This window comes from Dryas octopetala, chromosome 6 (assembly GCF_963921425.1).
Source record: "Dryas octopetala chromosome 6, drDryOcto1.1, whole genome shotgun sequence".
In the NCBI taxonomy this organism is placed as follows: domain Eukaryota; kingdom Viridiplantae; phylum Streptophyta; class Magnoliopsida; order Rosales; family Rosaceae; genus Dryas; species Dryas octopetala.
This window is the reverse complement of record NC_141371.1, coordinates 14,920,227-14,941,688: the sequence shown is the minus strand read 5'-3', so window position 1 is coordinate 14,941,688 and position 21,462 is coordinate 14,920,227. Positions and strand designations below refer to the sequence as shown.

General features: G+C 40.0%; 2 pseudogenes across 1 annotated transcript; both read right to left on the bottom strand.

Annotated features, from left to right (window-relative positions):
* Positions 1-6,797: 6,797 nt before the first annotated feature.
* LOC147282716 (putative SWI/SNF-related matrix-associated actin-dependent regulator of chromatin subfamily A member 3-like 1 pseudogene) lies at positions 6,798-15,693 on the bottom strand (annotated as a pseudogene). Its single transcript, XR_015122925.1, has 3 exons — positions 15,055-15,693; positions 8,227-8,518; positions 6,798-7,183 (listed from the first exon to the last, which is right to left on the bottom strand). The product of XR_015122925.1 is annotated as a putative SWI/SNF-related matrix-associated actin-dependent regulator of chromatin subfamily A member 3-like 1 pseudogene (transcript).
* Positions 15,694-17,374: 1,681 nt separating this feature from the next.
* LOC147282715 (cocaine synthase pseudogene) lies at positions 17,375-18,960 on the bottom strand (annotated as a pseudogene).
* Between the last annotated feature and the right edge of the window lie 2,502 nt (positions 18,961-21,462).

Sequence of the window (21,462 nt, the reverse complement as noted above, 5' to 3'; positions counted from 1 at the left end):
TTATCAGTAAAACCATGTGATCGAAAAACTGAAACAACTTTATCTTGATCTCTAGTTTGTGTATAGAGGCTCTGATACCACATGTAAGAACTGAAACATAAATTATGTAGCATACACAAATCAATAGACACAAGTATAACTCGACATTAATATGATTCTATTGATAAGCATATAACCTTAATATATAATTAACTACTAACATGATGAAGACATATTACTGGCAATTAAATACCTCCACTCAAGATGCTCAAGTCTTCTAGCCATTACAGCAATGAATGAACCTCTCATACAATGGGGCAGAGCTTATTGGTTCTAAGTATTAGCTGTGTGACCAGGGACCTGTGCTTATATAGAGTACTCATAGATTCCTAGTTCCTCCCATCAAGGACTCCAGAATCCAATCCTAATAGGACTCTATAAAGACTTTGCTGGATCATTGCCTTGTTTATAACATAAGGCCTTTAGGTAACTAAGTCTTCCTAGTCCAACTTAGATAAGTAATCTATTTAAGATGGACTTGCTGATTTATGTCTTATTAATAAACCTATTACTGTTGTAAAAGTATGTGAAAATCTAGGGTTTGTGGAAGAGAGGAGGCAGAGAGAATATGATCAGTCCTTCTTATTCATGTTATAAATATCCTTATATAGAAGTAGGGTTTACTAGGTTTAGAATATTTACTAGTATGCCCCTACAACTAATTACAGGAATAGTCACATATAACAATATATTTACAACACTCCCCCTTGGATATTCCATGTCATTAGTGTTGTCTCTGCTATGCGCTTCTAACTTGCCTCGTTAAAACCTTGCCAAGTAATAAAAACCCTGTGGGAACAAAAACAACCCTGGTCGAAGGAAAAAGAGTGCAACGCGCATGAGTGTGGAGTAGTCGCATCAGAACCTCGAAAGTAGGTGAAGTCATATCTTTTGGATCATAAGCAAATAGTATGTCAATGGGAGCGGGGTGCATTAGAGTTGCTACACCAAAACCTTGCCCGGTAAACCCAATGGGAAAAACCCGTGGTCGAAGGGAAAAGATGAGCAAATGCATATATATTAGATCAACACATCTTCAGGATGTAGTATGAGTAGGGTGACCATGCCAAGATGTGCCTCATTAAAACCTTGCCAGGTAACAAAACCCAGTGGGACAAAATAACCCTGGACGAAGGACAAAAGAGTACACGATGGTCAAGCGAGTATGCTTCAGGATACTCCCCCTAATGTCGACTCCCCCTGAAGACTACATACTAGGTAAATCAGCCAATCTACGCAACCCAATACCTCGAACATGCATCAAGAACGTGGACTTTGGCAGTGACTTGGTAAAGAGGTCTGCATGGTTGTCTTGAGATCGGATCTGCTTGACTTCAATCATCTGATGCTCTTGTTGCTGTTGATTGAAGAAGAACTTCCGTACAATATGCTTGGTGTTGTCTCATTTGATGAAATCTGTCTTCATCTGCTGGATGCAAGCGGCATTATCCTCATAGATAATCGTTGGTTCATTAGTGGTGGAATTCAGCCCACACATAGTTCGAACATGCTTGGAAACTGCTCTTAGCCATATACATTCACGAACTGCTTCGTGAAGGGCTAGAATCTCAGCATGATTCGAAGAGGTAGCAACAAAGGTCTGTTTCGTTGACCTCCAAGATATTGCTGTATTCCCAATGGTAAAGACGTAACCAGTTTGAGAACGCGCCTTGTGCGGGTTTGATAGATACCCTGCGTCAGCATATCCAACAAGGCGGGCATCGTTCCGAGGATCGAGGGGGTTCGATCCATTCCTTGATGCATAGGGATAGAATAAGCCCATATCCGTCGTACCTCTAAGGTAGCGGAAAATGTCTTTTATGCCATTCCAGTGGCGGCGTGTTGGCGCAGAGCTATATCTAGCTAACAAGTTCACAGCGAATGAGATGTCCGGTCTAGTACATTGAGCCAAGTACAATAATGCGCCTATTGCACTTAGATATGGGACTTCTGGTGCCAATATCTCTTCGTTATCATCTGCGGGACGAAACGGATCCTTCTTAGGATCTAGATTACGAACGATCATGGTTGTGCTAGAAGGCTTCGCTTTATCCTTATTAAAGCGCCTTAACATCTTCTGGATGTAATTCGATTGATGGACTAGAATTCCATCTGCACGGTGCTCGAGCTCCAGGCCGAGACAGAAATTCGTTCTCCCAAGATCTTTCATCTCGAATTCCAACTTCAGGTGTTTAGCGGTTTCCTTGATCTCTTCAGGAGTACCAATTAGATTCATGTCATCGACATAAACAGCTACAATAGCAAAACCAGAACTTGTTTTCTTAATAAACACGCAAGGGCATAGATCATTATTCACATATCCCATCCCGATCAAATACTCACTTAGACGGTTATACCACATCCGTCCGGATTGTTTCAATCCATATAGTGAACGCCTCAAACGAATGGAGAGCGTGTTCCGTGGTCTGGAACTATTTGCATCGGGTATCTTAAGTCCTTCGGGAACTTTCATATATATCTCTGTATCAAGATCCCCATAGAGATAAGCAGTGACCACATCCATAAGCTGCATACTCAGTTTTTCGGAAACTACCAAACTGATAAGGTAGCGGAACGTTATCACGTCCATTACGGGAGAATACGTTTCCTCGTAATCAATCCCAGGGCGTTGAGAAAATCCTTGCGCCACTAGACGAGCCTTGTATCTTACAATCTCGTTTTTCTCATTACGCTTCCTTACAAATACCCATTTAAATTCTACAGGTTTAACATGGGGAAGGTGTAGGAACGACAGGCCCAAACACCTTTCTCTTTGTCAAGGAATCTAATTCGACCTGGATTGCTTCTTTCCATTTTGGCCAGTCGTCTCGACGTTGACATTCATCAACGGAGTGAGGTTCGATGTCATCGCTAGTTATGATTTCGGTAGCTACCGCGAATACAAATATATCATCGATGATAATCTCGTTTCGATTCCAGAGCTCACTTAAGCATGCATAATTTATAGAGATCTCTATGTTCTCGAGAGTGAGTTCTAACGTTGGAGCGTCCCCCAACGTCGTCTCTTCTGGGACGGACCCATAATCCGAAACTATTTCGTGAGATGGATCGATTGAGATCGCGATGTCAAGGGGACTCATTTGTGCCAAATGTATCCTCTTCCGGGGATAAGAGTCCATCGAACCTAGTGGTCAACCTCACTTCTGGGCAGGGACATATGACTGGTTAGCCACTATTGTTGTACCTCGTCCATCTGGGACGACACGTCCTCCTAGGACGACACGTCCTTCGGGGACGGATATCCTTGCAGGCACATTTGCAGCAGGTATATGTGATCTCGTCACTTTAGCTAGATCAGAGAATGCGTCTGGCATATTATGAGTTATACTCTGTAGATCTAGAATTCTCCGCACTTCACTATCACATTGTGCGGTTCGGGGATCGAGATGAGACATAGTGGGGACATTCCACGTCAATTCACGTCGTTCTTTAGGAACGGTGACGTTCATATCTCCCCCTAACGGCGGGAAGACTGTCTCATCAAAGTGACAATCCGCAAATCTAGCAGTAAAGAGATCGCCTGTCAAGGGCTCTAAAAAGCGTATAGTGGATGGGGATTCATAATCGACATATATGCCCATCGTTCGTTGAGGACCCATTTTGGTACGTTGTAGCGGCGCAACTGGCACGTAAACTGCATACCCAAATATGCGTAAGTACGAAACGTCAGGTTCGTACCCAGTCACCAGCTGTAACGCAGAGTAAGGTTGGGTAGCAGTGGGCCTCAACCGGACCAACATGGCTGCATGCAAGATTGCATAGCCCCACGCAGAAATTGGAAGCTTGGTGCGCATAACCAAGGTTCGTGCGATCATTTGTAATCTTTTAATGAACGCTTCTGCGAGACCATTCTGGGTGTGAACATGGGGAACTCGATGTTCAACATTAATCCCAAGGGACATGCAATAATCATCGAAAGTTTTCGATGTAAACTCTCCGGCATTATCAAATCTTCTGGACTTTATAGGATAATCCGTGTGGTGAACCTTCTGGGCGAGAAGTTTAGCAAAAGCAGCGTTTCTTGTGGACAATAGTGTAACATGTGATCACTTTGTCGATGCATCAACCAAAACCATAAAATATTTAAATGGTCCGCATGGTGGTTGGATAAGTCCACAAATATTCCCTTGTATCCTTTGCAGGAAAAGGATGGAGTATTTACTAGTCTTTGCATATGATGGTCTAGTATTCAACTTTCTAAGCGAGCAAGTTTGGCATAGTGTGTCACTAAACACAAGATCCTTATTAGTAAGGGGATGCCCGTGTGATGAATTGAGGATACGGCGCATCATACTTTGACCTGGGTATCCCAACCGGTCATGCCATAGAAAGAAACTGCTCAAATTGGTTAACTTCTGGTTAACTATGTGATTTGCCTCAATCGATCTAATGGTGGTCATATAGAGACCGCTCGATAGGCATTTCAATTTCTCCAATGTACGCTTCTGGCCATACAAATTGGAGGTTATGCAAAGATATTCCACTCCATTTTCCTCAGTGGTTTCAACGTGATAACCGTTGGCTCGAATATCCTTATAACTCAACAACGTTCTTCTGGAACTTGGAGAATATAAGGCCTCATTAATGGTAATTCAGTACCATTGGACAACATAAAAATGGGCTTTGCCATGGCCCTCTATCAGGTTGGATTGGCCTGATATGGTTGTCACAGAGGTATGAGTAAGCAATAAGTTTGAAAAATACTTCCGATCTTGAAGTATGGTGTGCGTAGTAGCACTGTCTGCCAGACAACAAACTTCCCCACTAAACATGCTTATTCATAAATTTAATTCAATAGATCACATGTATGAAAATAACTTAATTGAATTAAATAATATTCGAGCATAACCAAATTTCCAAAACAAATAATCCAAATCATAAATCACCAAAATAATCTGAATAAGAAAAACATTATTCAGAAAATAAATACGGCACAAGCGCCGATCATATCCATGTCATCAAGTTTCTAGTCCTCGAAGTGTCCAGTAGCAGTCTGGAAATCAGTGACCTCTAAGGTGGTAGCCATAGGAAATGATCCCTCAACGAGATTGGTCTCTCGAGTTCCGCGACTGGCGTGATACTCATTTACAGCTTGCGCTGATGCACGGCAGGTGCGGGACCAGTGGTCAGTTCCTCCACATCGGTAACAGAGATCATTCTGATTCTGATTCTGGTGGCGACGGGTTGGACCAGTGTTCCTCTCATTTCGAGTTCTTAGGGCCGAGGGACCGTGGTTTCTACCACGTGGGTCATGGCCACGTTGGCCTCCGTCATACAGGTCATTCCTCTGAGAACCTTTCCTTCCATATCTCGGGCGGTCAGACTTTGTGCCCTTTCCATGACCTCGGTATCCTCTTTCGCGGTTTGCATCGCGATAAGTAACAGCGTTTGCTTCAGGCAATGGTGCTGCTTTAGTACCGACAGGTCGGGCTTGATCATTTCTCATTAATAAGTTGTTGTTCTTTTCAGCGAGCAACAGAGTGGTGATCAATGCCGAGAACTTGGTAAAATTCCTCTCCCTGTATTGTTACTGCAGGACCAAACAGGAGGCAGGGAAGGTGGAGAAAGTCTTCTGCAATAGGTCAGCTTCGGTGAGCTCCTCCCCACAAAATTTGAGGAGCGACCGGATCCGGCAGATCTCCGAATTATACTCATTCACGGATTTGAAATCCTGGAAACGAATGTTCTGCCAATCATGTCTTGCTTCAGGCAAGAAAATGGTCTTTTGATGGTCAAACCGCTCTTCCAGAGCAACCCAAAGAGCTCGTGGATCCTCTTCAGCGAGGTACTCAACTTGGGGTGCTTCTTCCATATGCTTCCTAATGAAGATCATGGCACTTGCCTTAAGAGATTCTGCGACAACATTGTCTGCATTGATTGTCGATCTCATCTTCTTGGCAGTCAAATGAAGCTTAACATCTTGAGTCCACTTTAGATAGTTTCTTCCGGAAACTTCCAAAGCGACGAAATCAAGCTTGTTGAGATTTGACATTCTTTGGTTGAAAGGAACAAATAATCATGATTAGTGCTTCGGGCAATAATATCCATAAACAATAAATAAGAACTTCAAGTTCTATAACATGGTATAGACATGTAAAATCTACTGGTTTTATCATGTATGGTGAAATTATAAAGGAAACTTCAAGTTCCTTATATGGCATTATTGAAGCTACAGGTTCAATATTTATGTATGAACTATTGGTTCATTAATTACCTGCAATTTCTACACATATATTCTAGTGCAAAAATTTAAACAAGTAAAATATTCATATACCCAAGTAGAACAGAAAAACATCACAAAATTATTTGAATAAAAGTTTCTAGCATTTAGGGTATATATCTTAAAAGGTCTGCATACTAACAATAAACTATCAGCAGCACAGTGGTAAAGGTGCACTCTTGGTACCCAAGAGGTCCTGGGTTCAAACTCCAGGCATGACAAGAATTAACATCTCCTTTTTACAAAGTTTCAGGAGGCTCGCCATGTGTCAGCGTGGGAGTGGCAGCGACGTGGCATTGACGTGGCGCCTGCATGGCGCTGACGTGGTAGCGGCTTGGCTGCCTGCGTGGCATCTGCGTGGCAGCTGACTTGGCGCTTGCGTGGCGTCCACGTGGCAGTGGCGTGGTGGGCCTGCTGGGCTGCCAGCGTGGCGCTGACGTGGCGCCTGCGTGGCGGGCCTGCTGGGCTGCTGGCCAATTGGGCCTTGTGCGCTGCTCTGCTGGGCTGGGCTGCGCTGCTAGGCTGCAGCAAAGCTGGACCTGCTGGGCTGCTGGCTGGCTGCTGGCAGCATGCGAGGTGGTGTGCTAAGCGCGCGAGGGGCTGCTGCAGGCAGCGAGGGCAGCAAGGCTGCTGCTGCGAGAAGGGCTGCTGCGGGCTGCTGCTGGCAGCGAAGCGAGGGGCTGCTGGCAGCAAGGCTGGGCGCTGCTGCTGGCTGCTGGAGGAGGGGCTGCTGGCCTGGTGGGCTGCCTGGTGGGCAGCGAAGCTGCTGCTGGCAGGGTGCAGCGAGAGGCTGCTGCAAGGCGCTGGCAGCGCGCAAGGCAGCGGGGCTGCTGCAGGCAGCGGGAGTTGGAAGCGCGGGGCTGCTGCTCGGGGTGGTTTCCCGATCACCCAAAAATTCTTCCTCTTTTTATTTTAATCATTCAATCCAAGAAAGCATGTATAAAATATATAAACCCAAATAAATCAATCACATAAATCTAGGGTTCATGCTTCATGAGGATTTTTCAATCAATCAAGGTTAAATAACCATGAACATAAAATTATTTTATAAAACCTACTTGGTTGAAGAACAAATTGAAGGATGATTCTCTTTCGTTTATCGATCCACAATCCACAATCCAAAGAGCTTCTCGTGCTTGATTGATTGAAGAACGGATTGAATGATGATCCTCTTTTGTTTGGCGATCCACAATCTAAAGAGCTTTTCGTGCTGATAACGTGTTGTAAAAGTATGTGAAAATCTAGGGTTTGTGGAAGAGAGGAGGCAGAGAGAATATGATCAGTCCTTCTTATTCATGTTATAAATATCCTTATATAGAAGTAGGGTTTACTAGGTTTAGAATATTTACTAGTATGCCCCTACAACTAATTACAGGAATAGCCACATATAACAATATATTTACAACAATTACTTGTATCTTAAGTATTAGTGTAATATTGACTCCGAGTAGAACAATGTATTAGTCCATTTAATTCTTACATTAAGGCCCGCACTAAGGGGCTTAAAAAAAACATGTAATGAAACCAAGGACATGATCCATTCAGATGGGATTTCCAAACCAAGGACAAGCTGTAATCTTTTCTTTAATTAAAATGAAGTAGTGACTAGTGAGCATATTAAGAAAGTAAGAAAAATCTTCCGTCCATAAAATTGTAAAGTGGACAACATTGTGCGGCATCCCAAATGACATGACCACCAATATGGTCATGTCCATAAGCAGCGAACAGCATGAGAAGTTGAGAGCGTAATTGAATAGAACAAAAATCCAGACACGCTTGGCCAATTAAGTTAACTGATGAAGGATAAAAATTTAAACTGGACAGAACTGTATAATAAAATAGTAGTTTAACAGTTTCATGGAACCTAGTTAGCATGCACGTGAAGTGAAGTTGAATTACATGAAATAAAAACCAAAGATGCACCAACATAACAGTCTTTCCAATACCTTCAATATTGCTAGAAGGGAAAAGTGATTTGAGATCAGAAGGGCACAACGCCAGATCAGTACAGATCTGGCGAAGTCGTAAGATTATGCTAAGTATGGTGGAATAGTTGCGCATTAAACTACCAGAATCCATGTAATTCCTCACAACACTCTTTGCTTCAGCCTCCATCTGATGATACAGTTCACGTTCTTCACCAGAAAGTTCCACATAACAAGTCTCTAGAGTTTTAGGTGGCAATCCAATCAGTCCCTTGTCTTTTGTTCTTCGCAAAGAAAGTGTTGCCATTAGAACCTGAAGCATTAGCAATACGCATTAGGCCCAACTTGAATTTTGGAAAAAGAAAACAGATAGACATGATTCTGTATACTTAATTTTTAGGATAACTGGAAAAGAAAGCAGAAATACAAAATATTGAAATAAAGCACAAAAAATGAAAAAAGTATGCATAAAAAATATTCAAGGACTTTTAAGGCCTTTGATTACGCTTATAAATACAAAAAAAAAAAAAAAACAGACAAAAGAAAAGGAGAAGACAGTCCTGGTTGTAAGTCATCTATCAACCATGTCTTCAATCATCTCTAACCTGTCATCTAAATAATTATTTCGGAGAAAAGCAATTTGCTCTCCTCCAGACCCTATTTAGAGTGAAGGAAGAAAGGGGGCTTGAGTGGTCTAGTAAAGTTTGGTTTCATGAGCAATTGAGATACTAAAGATCATGTGCCAAAGACTCAAAAGGAACGATTTCATGTTACACTCCTTCACTTCGATCCATGTCGATTAATCTATTACAAGTGGAAAGGGCAACATAAACAGCATAAGAATAATTTCGAAATTGTCAAAGAATCTAATCTATTATGTTCAAATTTTTTTCCAAAACAAGCAATTGTTGTGTAATATAGAAAAACAATGATAGGAGCTAGAGCATGTTAGAACAAAAGGTGGTGAATGGCTCTTCAAAAATTCCAGTAACTCAAATATACAGAAACACAACAACCGTCACGAACGATCTCGAACTCGGCTTCAAGGCACGTATGTAAATACGCTTTCTTTCAGACTTTAATTGCTCCCACAACAGAGTGTGCAAGGGGATTGCAATTAAGCCTTGTGGATACAATGAAGTCTCAAAAACTGATATAGTAGCCTGCGTCTTGCACCAACGAAGATCTACCCCAAACAACTTCAAGAACTTGAACAAGAACACTCAAGAGATACACACTTCAATGCTCTAGAAAATTGAAATGTGAAAGCTTTTTATATATATATGAAAGATGGAAGATAATAGAAAGAATTTTGTTAATTTTTTCTGCCCATATGCCATCTCCTTATATAGAGATATTGCAGATGTATGTGACTTTTCCAAAAGTCACCATACCCCTTCATACATGCCTTTTTATTTGAGACATGACTTTTAAATGAATTTTTATCAATTAAAAAAAAAATTTAATTCTAGCCTGTAGAATTGTGTCTATTATGAAGAGGTGCAACTTTTAATGATTTTGAAAATCATCTAACAATCCTCCACCATTTTCAAAATTATATATGAAAATAATATATATTTGAAAAAACGGTTTTTTGAAAATTCCTTGAGTATGTTCTTGGAAATTGAATGCCTAGACTAAGATGTCTTTCGGACTTAAAATCTTAGTTTTAGTGAAAATACTTCAAAGTTAGAAGAAATGACAAGTAGCCTTGGCTTTGAACTTGTTATTCCCTCCATCTAACCGGAAGTATCTCACACATTCTTTTTCACATCTTGGTTCCATCCATATGTTTGTAAAACTGACCCGTGGATTGGCCTTGGGTCTATAACCACTTCATGAGTGCTTTAGAGATAAGTCCTTTAATCTCATAGAAAGCAGCACCACCTTCTACACTCACATAGGCAAGTATGAAGTGCCTCTGTAATTCCACACTTATCCATACTTGTTAAGGAAAAATTTCAACCTAAACTATACATTACAGAAAACTAAGCACTATAAACCTTGGGATGATATATTTATATGCATAGTGCTAACAACCACACTAAACGAAGTACTTTGCTCATTGAACCCAAGAACTTGAAATTTCTTCAAGCGTTGAGTTGAGTTTCCCTCATTCGTGATTTAAGTAATGGACTTAAGACCCATCCCTCTTGATGTTTTCATCACCAAGTCCCTTGCAAGACCCTTTGTTAATGGATCTGCCAAGTTCTGGCATGATTTCACAAAATCAATGGTGATTACTCCATCTGTTATAAGTTGCCTCACATAACTATGTCTTAGACCTATATGTCTTGACTTTCCATTATAAACTTGGCAGTAGGCACGTGACAAAGTTGCTTGACTGTCACAATGTATAGAAATTGGAGGCATAGGCTTTGGCCATATTGGGATTTCTACTAACAAATCCCTTAACCATTCGGCTTCTTTACTGCATGAAGCTAAGGCCACAAACTCAGATGCCATTGTTGAATCCGAGATACATGATTGTTTCTTGGATCCCCAAGAAATAGCACCTCCGCCAAGTAAGAAAATCCATCCACTTGTGGACTTATGATCATCATGATCAACCCAATTTGCATCTGTATATCCTTCTAGAACTGAAGGATAACCTTGATACCATATGCCATAATCCATGGTACCTTTTAAGTATCTAAAAACCCTTGAGATGGCATGCCAATGTTCTTGGCTTGGATTACATGTAAACCTGCTAAGTTTACTAACTGCAAATGCAATGTCTGGCCTGGTGCATGTCATTGCATACATTAAACACCCTATCACCCTAGAGTATTCAAGTTGATCAATTATTCTTCCTTTATTAGAAATTAACTTGACATTTGAGTCAAATGGTGTAGAAACTGGTTTACTATCAAAATAACCAAATTTCTTTAATATTTTCTCAATATAATGTGATTGAGTTAATACTAAAGAATTACCACACTTCTTGATTCTTATACCAAGAATCACATCTGCTACTCCCAAATCTTTCATGTCAAAGTTTGAAGAGAGTAGAGCCTTTGTTTCATTTACAGTTTCTAGATTAGTTCCAAAAATGAGCATGTCATCTACGTACAAGCATATAATAACACCCACATTTTTATTAAATCTACTGTAAACACACTTGTCCGATTGATGGACCTTGAACCCATTGGCAATTATGACTTGATCAAATTTATTATGCCACTGTTTGGGTGCTTGTTTCAAGCCATACAATGATTTGACTAATTTACATACCTTATGCTCTTGACCAGGCATAACAAACCCTTTTGGTTGGTGCATGTAAATTTCCTCATCTAGATCGCCATTTAAAAATGCGGTCTTTACATCCATTTGATGGATCTCCCATTTATAAATAGATGCCAAGGCAATGAGTATCCTAATAGTTGACGTTCTTGCAACTGGTGCATATGTGTCAAAGTAGTCAATACCCTCTTTTTGGGTAAATCCCTGAGCTACTAACCTTGCCTTAAATTTTTCGATTGTGCCATCGACCTTCATCTTCTTTTTAAAAATCCATTTGCACCCAATAGGTTTAGAACCGAGAGGCAAGTCAACCAATTTCCAAGTTTGGTTGCCCATGATAGAATCCATCTCATCATTAATAGCTTCTTTCCAAAAAGCCACATCTTGTGATTTCATTGCCTGTTCATAGGTAAGAGGGTCGGGCTCTAGACTTGGTGTAACCATAGTTTGCCGACTGATTGTATCCCTTGTTCCATCAACAAGATACACAACAAAATCAGGTCCAAAAGATTTATCAATCTTTTTCCTTTTACTTCTTCTAAGTTCACCATTTTGACTTGAAAAAGTATTTCCTTGAGAAGAGTTTGAATTTTCAATTCGTCTCTTCCCAAGAGGTACTTCCACTCTTTCTTCAAGTGGTGCATCCGTTTGATTTTCAAGTGGTGTGTCCACTTGTTTTTCAAAAGGTACCATTTCATGAGAATCTTTAGAAATGGACTTAAATCTAGATTCATAAAAAAAATGACATCTCTTGATTCTATAACGGTATTAACATTTATAGAATTATTTGATTCTATAACTAAAAATCGATAACTCTTGCTATGCTCTCCATAGCCCAAGAAAATGCACTCAATGGCCCTTGGACCTAACTTGGTTATCTTTGGTTGTGGTAACCTTACAATGGCTCTACAGCCCCAAATTCTAAGATAACCCAAATTTGGTTTCCTTTTGAACCATAATTCATATGGGGTAATCTTGGACCTTTTATTAGGTACCCGATTTTGTATGTGACAAGCTGTTAATAAAGCTTCCCCCCAATAGCCTTTACTTAAACTTGCATTTAAGAGCATGGCGTTTACCATTTCCATTAGGGTCCGATTTTTTCTTTCGGCCACCCCATTTTGTTGAGGTGTGTAGGCAATGGAAGTCTCATGGACTATACCTACTTCTTCACAAAAAGATGGGAATTGGTATTCCCCTCCTCTATCTGTTCTGATATACTTAATTTTGGTTTCACATAAGTTCTCTACTTCAGTTTTGAAGATCTTGAACTTATTTAATACTTCATCTTTTGAAGTCATAAGATAAACATAACAGAATCTAGAAAAATCATCAATAAAAGTAGCAAAATATTTCTTACCACCCATAGTGGGTGTGCCATGTAAATCGCATACATCGCTATGTATTAATTGTAAGATAGTTGAAGATTTTTCAATCTTGGGAAAAGGTTTTCTTACAATTTTTGTGTGTGAACAAGTAGTGCAAGAATCATTCATATCATTTATGTGTTTAGGAATTAAATTAAGATGAACCATATCATTTATCTTTCGTAAGTTCACATGACCCAATCTATTATGCCAAAGAGATAAAGACTCAACAATATAAGCAGAAGTAACACTTTTATTAATATTCATCATAAACATGCCATTACAATAATAACCCTTTCCTACAAAAATCCCACCCTTGGTCAAAATAAATTTGTCGGATTCGAAAACAAGTTTGAATCCATTCTTATTGAGTTGACCACCTGAAATTAAATTTTTTCTTATTTCAGGAACATGGTGAACATTTGTAAGGGTTAGAATTTTTCCAGAAGTGAATTCCAATTCAACAGTGCCCTTGCCCTTGACTGTGGCGGTTGATGTATTACCCATATAAAGAACATCATTTTCCTTGCTTTCTTCATATGTCTTGAAAAAGCTACGATCTTTGCAAACATGTTTGGTTGCACCCGAATCTATCCACCATGATTTGTCATCATTAATAGAATTAACTTCGGATATCATAGCCACAAACTTGTTGTCTCCTGTTTGTTTATTCTTGAGTAGACGACATTCATTTTTATAATGTCCTGGTTTGCCACAGTGAAAGCATGATCCTTTCTTTTTCTTGTTTGACTTGGAGGTCACCTTGTTGTGGTTGTTACTTTTTCGTTTCTTCCCTTGGTGAGAATCTTTCTCAACCATATGGACCTTAGAGGATGTACCATCCTCATCCACCTTATCGCGAGTTTTACATTCTTCTTCAATGCGAAGGTGCTGTCCAAGTTGCTCAAGCGTAATATCCTCAGTTTTATGCTTGAGGTCTTTCTTAATTTCCTTCCAGGAAGGAGGAAGCTTGTCTATAATAGCAGACACAACCACGGTCTCATCCATATTCATTGTATGATGAGAAAATTGGGTTAGCATGTGTGTTAATTCATGGAATTGTTCGATAATGGGCCTAGTATCAATCATCTTATAATTGAAAAATTTGGATACTAGAAATTTCTTACTTGTAGCATCTTCAGATGTATACTTGGCCTCCAGCGCATCCCAAATTGCTTTTGCACTTTCATATTCTTGGTAAATATCGAACAAAGCATCAGACATAGCGTTGCAAATATGCCCCTTGCATATATAATCATCGTTGTCCCATTTGATCCTCCTCCTTTGTGTATCCAGTTCCTCATTCACATCTTCTTCTGGTTCCGCAGGTCTTGGTGTAGTAAGCACATAAACCACATGAAGACTTGTCAAGAGAAAATGAATCTTCTTTTGCCAACGACGAAAATTGGTGCCCTCGAATCGATCAAGTTTGACAAAGTTTGCAGAAAAATCTTTTAGTGAAGATGCCATTTCAAAGAAATTAAAGTCTGAAAATTGTTAGAACAAAAGGTGGTGAATGGCTCTTCAAAAATTCCAGTAACTCAAATATACAAAAACACAACAACCGTCACGAACGATCTCGAACTCGGCTTCAAGGCACGTATGTAAATACGCTTTCTTTCAGACTTTAATTGCTCCCACAACAGAGTGTGCAAGGGGATTGCAATTAAGCCTTGTGGATACAATGAAGTCTCAAAAACTGATATAGTAGCCTGCGTCTTGCACCAACGAAGATCTACCCCAAACAACTTCAAGAACTTGAACAAGAACACTCAAGAGATACACACTTCAATGCTCTAGAAAATTGAAATGTGAAAGCTTTTTATATATATATGAAAGATGGAAGATAATCGAAAGAATTTTGTTAATTTTTTCTGCCCATATGCCATCTCCTTATATAGAGATATTGCAGATGTATGTGACTTTTCCAAAAGTCACCATACCCCTTCATACATGCCTTTTTATTTGAGACATGACTTTTAAATGAATTTTTATCAATTAAAAAAAAAATTTAATTCTAGCCTGTAGAATTGTGTCTATTATGAAGAGGTGCAACTTTTAATGATTTTGAAAATCATCTAACAGAGCACCTAACCATGCAAATAAACAGAGTATAAGAGGAGAAAATTGCATGTGATGCATAGTTCCGTTGCATAGATCCAAATCTGTTTATACAAAAAAATAATAATAATTGAAAAAAAAGAAAGAAAACAAAAACAAAAATGGGAGCACATATTACCTGCAGACGTGAGAGCCCCTTCTTGTTACCTTGAGCAAGCGGGCGCTGCACCAAGCTTTGCCAGTAGCTCTTAATTGAAAAAGGCTCAAACCGCAAGAATGCCATCAAAGAAAATAAATCAAATGAGCCATTCTGGATTGGTGTTCCTGTAACAACCCACCTTCGCTTAGCCTTCAAATTAGTTACAGCTTGACTTTGTTGAGCATTGACATTCTTTATCATGTGTGCCTCATACAAAATCACCCGCCACCACTCAATCTCTTTAACAGGGGAGCTTGTCCAAGAATGTTCAGTAGCCAGAATACTATATGTACTCAACACTATATCATACTTCTTAAGCTCTTCAGCATTGCGAGTCCGATCCCCATAATACATATACACCTTCAATCTGCCTGGCCTAGTGTGTTCTCCTAGCTGTGTTACCCAAGTTGAAAATACAGAAGGAGGGCACACAATTAACGTTGTCTTGCTAATGGAATCAGCAGAAGACTTATCATTTACACTCAGAGATTTTCCTTCCACATTGGTATCCTCAGTTTTGCGTTTTTTTCGTGAACCCGTGTCCTTTTTACTTGGTCTACCCCTCTTACCCTTCTTACTAACCGAAACAGACAACTCCTCACCCTCACCCTCACCCATTTCATTATTTTTTAAAAAATCAGAATGTGTTTCAAATCAAACGAAAAGGCGGGTGTTGATTGCTATGTGGGCTCCAGTACTAGGGGTGGGCCTAAACCCAAAAAAAGTAGAAACTATCAGGGGCTAATCTGGGCCTATTGATCCCCCAGAGATCTTCCATACAACCCAAATCAAGGATAAGCCCATCAGAAGTCCTCTTCCTTTTCTAAACATATGATGTATAGAGCAGGTCCACTCCTTGTGAATCAACAATTCAAAACTCCGGATAAGACTGAATGAAGGGGAATTCTGAAAAACTAGTCAAAATTCAGATATTTTAGCATTTTTTTTAGAGTTTTAAAAATATAGCCCTCGAGTATTTGCTTGAGCATACCATAAGTACTGCTAAAATACCCCTCGAGCATTGCTCATAGGGTTTAAGAACTACTCGAATGAGATTCAAGCTACTCAAGGGTTATATTTATAAAATTATTGTTTTAAAAAACAAAAAGTTAAATGTCTCTAAATAAAACAAAATTTTTCAACTTTCCAAACTTGTCTGACTCTCCCCTCTAGAAACAACCAAACCCCTCCAACTTCTTGTCTCACAATTTCACCGAGTCACATATGCCATGACAAAAACTGTCGACGACATCCCACTCGCCGAACCACCAAGTCGCCACGACCCGGCCACTTCACTAACTACAAGCATAAACCAACCTCACTAGCTAAGTTGTGAGCATAGGTCCGTCAAACCACCAAGTCACCGTGAGGACATGCCTACCATCTCGCGTGCACATATCTACCCACATAGTTGTGAGTATAGTTCGTCACGCACATAGAACCACTTGTAAAGTTTTCAAAAAAATTTCTAGCGTTGAGATGATTTTTGTTTTTTTTTTTCCTTTATTGTTTGAATTGAATGAAGATAGTATGTGGCTTGTGAGGAGGTTGATATATGGTAGATAAAATTAATTGGTATTGGTGGAGGTTGCAGGTTCCATTGAAGTTGGGGTTGATTTCCGGCATGAATTTTGTGAATATCAACCTTCCTCTCGAGTAGTGCTCGAGCTCCATTTCCCGTATTGAGTATCCATCGCATTTTGCTCATTGTCTCCTAGGGTGCTACTCGATGATCCCTCAAGTAAAGTTATTATTAATGTGTTACAGACTTATATATAGTGATCTAGCAATTGAGCTCTCAATCATGGTAATGTTCAAAATTTATAACTTTAGAGTTTGTTTAAATTGTTTTTGGTTGGGAAAAAACCTTTTTGTTAGCAAATTTAAACGAAATTTTGTTAAAACCTTTCTATTATTGGTGATTCTTTGAGTTTCTTGTTGTGATGGTGGTGTATTGGTCTCAAGAATGAACGTTCTTATTGACCATTTTCTTGTAGTTTATGGGCAAATATTCAATCCAACAATCATTCATTTTTTTTTTGGCCGTTATGCAACAATCATTCTTAACTACGCATTATACTAATTATGTTTAAAATTTTATATACGTGCCATTGATATCATATATCATATCATGATGTTTTTTTTGTATGATATCATCATATCATGTTAATTTGCATGCATATGATCAGTATGTATATATATAATTTAAATTGAATGACACAGCTGATTATTCTTGTGGCATAAGGTTGTAAATAGAGCATTATTTAGTATAATAATTTAATGTCCAAAAGTGGCTGGTACGAGAATTGGCCATTGCACCTCTCATAAACACCAAGGCTATGCATACCTTTTTGTTTAAATTATTTGGGCTTTAACTTTCACCTGGATCTGACTTTATATATTAAGAAACATAAAACATCAAACTTGCTTTGAATGGGGGTCCAAGTTAGAGTGATCATTACCAATTGTGCTGGGGTTGAGAGAACCAAATGCAAGTAGCTCCTCATCACACTCAAATTTGGCCATTTCTTTTTCTTCGAGCGTAACCCAAGCTTCAATACCATCCCCTTTTTTTGTATCCACCAACAAAATTAGGTTCTTATGGTCGCTTCGTTGGCTAGTGGCCCATACAGGTTTCCCCCACCCAAAATCCATTTCATATATAGGGAGCTTGCACAAACTTGTGGTCCAATAAAGATTGATGCCGCCCTTGGTGTTCTTAAAGAGATCACCTCTCTCTCTCTGACACTCAGAGACCACCAAGAATCCATCATCACCTTTAAACCTGTTTGCCTTGTCACTGCAAAATCTTCTTAATCCTTTCCTCATAGTACACACCAACTCGTGTAATTCTGTCTCGGTTTCTTTGAATACCAAAGGAACTGACCAAAACCAATTCCCCACTGCATTTTCGGGTATTTCCGGGACCATTCTCCGGCGCAGATTCACCATTTGGGATAGTACCGTCGGCCTTGATTTATGATCCTGACCAGAAGCAGCAATAGCACATCTTAAGATGATGGCCAAAACTAGTTGTATGTTTGTGGGACTGAACTCTTGGACTATACCCCCAACCTTGGCCTTGAGACTTGCCATATTTGACACGTTAAACACGAACCTTTTCGTCGTTAAACTTTGAGTCTTGATGTCTGAGGTGTTATTGGTGGGCATGGACAACTCTCTAGGTGGCAACAGAGACGCTCCATTAAATTCCGGTAGCACGAAACCATCATGTTGATCACGATTTATGGCTGCCCATGTTCGTACAAAGGTGTAGAGTGAGGTTCCATCTGCAATCTTGTGTAAAGGGGAAACCGCAATAGCAATTCCTCCACAGTTAAAAACACTGATTTGAACAAGCAAAATAACAGAACCCAAGATTAACTGGGCCGTTTTCGGATCATATTGGGGGGTAAAGTGGTTGAGTAAGTTTGGTTGGGGTTGTTTGAGAAAGTCCGAGAGCTGACAGTTAACTCGGGCTTCGACAAAATAAGCCCCTTCATCATTGCAGTCAATGGAGGCAGGACCTTTGAGTCGGCCAGCCAATGGATAGAAGTGGACCAAAGTTTTGGATAGAGACTCTTGTAAGCGCTTGCAACTCTCTGAAGCTTTGGAAGCAAAATCAGGAGTGGCATTGTGCTGGGAGCTTGGGGTGTAGAAAAATAGGATGGAAGAGTATAAGGTAGGAGGAAACAGTTGGTCCAAAAGAGAGAGAGTGAGAATTCTTTGGTGATGAGGAGTTGGAGATGCTGGTTTAATGACCTTTCTTGAGGTGATTTCTACAAGTGAATGGATACAACTACTGAACCCATATTGTCTAATTGGATACAGACTTCTGTAGGTGCTTGCAACTCTCTGAAACTTTGGCAGCAAAATCCTCACCATACTGTTTGGTCTACTCTTTGGAGCCTTAGAGGATAAGCAGTACGTGGTGTTGAAAAAAAGAGCTTAACTGGAGGTTTAATAGAAAAGTGGACCAAGTTTTCTCACCAACTTTTGGATTTATATTAAACGACTAAAATTAAAAGTCAAGAAAAACAACTAGCAGAGGATTCGAATATCTTTAATAATTAACATGGTCTGTCGATCTTTCCTGGGGTAATCTCTACCTTCACTCATCATGTAAGTAGGTAGGACTTAGCCCTCCAATATATCTATATGAACGTTTTCCTTACTTGATTTTTTCGCGGCCTGTTTTTATTTGTTAATTAACTAGAAAAAAGCCTCTGTCAGTTGGATATATGTGCCTCCATGTTGACATTGTTGACCTAAGTTAAATTATTACGTTCCTCCGGCAGTACTCAACATTAATCACAATTTTTGAATATAATTAGACATTTGCACGCGATGCTTCCGGCCACTTCAATATATGGCATCTCTATCTTCGACACACACTCATATACGGTGATTAATACTCTAAGGACTCGTTTGTTTCACAGGACTGTCTTGGCATGAATTATCTATATGCACTGGCATGTACTAGCTTGGCATGAACTAAATTAGCTAAGAACTGCCTTTATGTTTGGTGTAGTGCAGGACTAACAAGATGGAGATACATATTTGAATCCATCTCATACGCAAACCAGAAAATTTAACACCCACTTCATAAAATCACAACAACCAAATGAAATTTCAAATAACCAAACCGCACAAACAGGAAAAAACCAAATAAGTAGACAATACCCACTTCGCAAATCTCACAGAAAAGACAGAAAACACAAGATGGGCTGGGGTGGTCTGCGCGCAGGTGGCTGGGCAAGCCGCCGGAGAGCTGGGCTGCGAGCGGGTGGCTGGGCTGGGGTGGTCTGCGCGTAGGTGGCTGGGCTGCGCGCGGTTGGCTGGGCAAGCCGCCGGAGAGCTGGGCTGCGAGCGGGTGGCTGGGCTGGGGTGGTCTGCGCGCAGGTGGCTGGGCAAGCCGCTGGAGAGCTGGGCTGCGAGCGGGTGGTTGGGCTAGGCTGGGCTGCGCGCGGGTGGCTGGGCAAGCAGCCGGAGAACTAGGATGCGAGCGGGTGGCTGAGATGGGCTGGGCTGCGCGCAGGTGGCTGGGCAAGCCGCCGGAGGGCTGGAGTTGCGGAGGTGACTGGTGGCCGATAGTGGAGGCGTCATAGGGAAGAGGTCCGGTGATAATGGTGAAGCTTCATGTGACGATGGTGAGGCAAGTCAAGAGGGTACTATCTAATCCTCCACTTTTTCATGGGTTTCACTAAGCCCATCTAAGGAGGTTCATTTAAGTTAGAGGGGATTCACTAAGCCCCATTTTTTTTAATCATAAGCTCACCAAACATAAGATTAAGGTCTTAACTAAGCCAATTCCTATTAAGAAGGTAAAACAAACGGGCCCTAATGGTTGATCGAATAAGTAAGGTCTAATTACAGTGACGGATCTACACTGTGGGCTAGGTGGGCTATAGCCCGCCCCATATTAAAAAAAAAAAAAATAATAATACACCTATATTTTTTACCCAGCCCACCCAATGAAAAAAAAAAAAAAAAGTTTCCTAAATTTGTCTCCGCCTCTCCATCCCTCACCGGTCTTTCTTATATTTTATTCTTTTAGTCATTTAGAGATTTAAAAATGAGATAATTAGACTTAGCTCCTTTAAAAAAATAGTTTTTAGATAAAGACCGGAAGTGTTTTAAAATTTATAAGAAAATCCTTTGTAAAGGTATAATTACTAATTAGCATAGATTTGGTGGGGTTAAGAGTCAATCCAAGCTCAGCATGAAACTCTTTAATTTGATTCGAGACTCAAACTCAATTTGATCAAGTTAAAATATGTTAAATAAAAACTCAACATATATATGTATGAATAATTTTTTAAACTCGGGTTAGCTAGCTTGCGACGTTACGTACCTAAATTAATTTAACTCAACCTCCAGCACATGATGGGATCATAAATCACAATTAAGTTCACCCCATAGGTTCAAATTAACAAGATCAACTTGATGAGTGCAAGTTGTGCAACACATCCGTGACGTGTAGGTCATCTTAACATATATGTACAAATAAGAGCTGTGAAGCACCTAAACAAGAGGTCATTTGTCCACATATATGACCTGAATGGAATTTAAGCAATACTTACTCTAAATCGATCGGTTGAGTAATTAAGAGTCTAAGATTCGCGGCCTGTTTTTATTTGTTAATTAACTAGAAAAAAGCCTCTGCCAGTTGGATATATGTGCCTCCATGTTGACATTGTTGACCTAAGTTAAATTATTACGTTCCTCCGGCAGTACTCAACATTAATCACAATTTTTGAATATAATTAAACATTTGTACGCGATGCTTCTGGCCACTTCAATATATGGCATCTCTATCTTCCACACACACACTCATATATGGTGAATACTCTAATGGTTGAATAAGTAAGGTCTACTTACAGTGAC